Consider the following 1116-nt stretch of genomic DNA (forward strand, 5'->3'; position numbering starts at 1 on the left):
AAATATCCAGAGAAGTTAAGGACTTTTACAGTAATCTGTTTACATCCTCATATTCTAAACAAGACTCAGAATCCTTTTTTATGAAAATTAAAAATGTGATCCCCAACATTGATGAGACATTTAGGTCCATTTGTGAAGAAGATTTTCAAATAGAAGAATTTGAGTGTGTTATTAAAAAAGTAGCGTCAGATAAAGCTCCTGGATCAGACGGTGTTACAGCAAATTTTTACAAATTCTTCTGGAAGGACATAAAAATACTGTTGTTTGATGCAGTTCTGGAGTGTATTCATAAAAAAGAATTGATGACAACAATGAAACAGGGTGTCATCATATTGATACCCAAACCAGGAAAAGATAAAACAAACTTGAATCATTTCAGACCCATCACACTTCTCAACACAGATTATAAAATATTTACTACAGTTCTTGCAGCTCGGTTAAAAGAAGGTTTATCTGATATAATTAGCTCGACTCAGTCTGGTTTTCTCAAAGGTAGATCAATTAATAACAATATTCGTCTGGTTCTAGATTTAATTGAATATGCCCACTTAATCCCTGATGACGGGATGATCTTATTTCTGGATTTTCAGAAAGCTTTTGATTCGGTGGAGCATCCTTTCATTTTTGAACCATTCAAACATTTTGGCTTTGGTGAGAAGTTTTTAAACATAATCAAAATGCTGCATACAGATGTTAACAGCTGTGTTTCCTTAGCAGAAGGAACAAGTCCCAGATTGACAATAAAAAGAGGGATTAGACAAGGATGCAGTGTTTCACCTCTCCTGTTCATCACCGTTACTGAGCTCTTGGCTATCTCTATAAGAAACTCCAGACTTCATGGTTTACAAATTATGAATCAGAATATTATTATAAGTCAGCTAGCAGACGATACAACTCTGTTTCTAAAAAATAAAGATCAGACTCCACTGGCGATCCGAACAGTAGAAGCATTCTCTAAAGCATCAGGATTAAAGTTAAATTCGGGAAAGTGTGAATTAACGATCCAAAAAAGTTCAATCTGGTCCTCTGGACATTCAAAAAAACAAAACAAAGCAAAAAAATATAGAAACGTTTCGTCTCTCATCCAAGAGACTTCCTCAGTCTGAGGACCTGTAT

The sequence above is a fragment of the Nematolebias whitei genome, chromosome 5, assembly GCF_014905685.2.
Source record: "Nematolebias whitei isolate Nwh7 chromosome 5, NemWhi1, whole genome shotgun sequence".
NCBI lineage: Eukaryota > Metazoa > Chordata > Actinopteri > Cyprinodontiformes > Rivulidae > Nematolebias > Nematolebias whitei.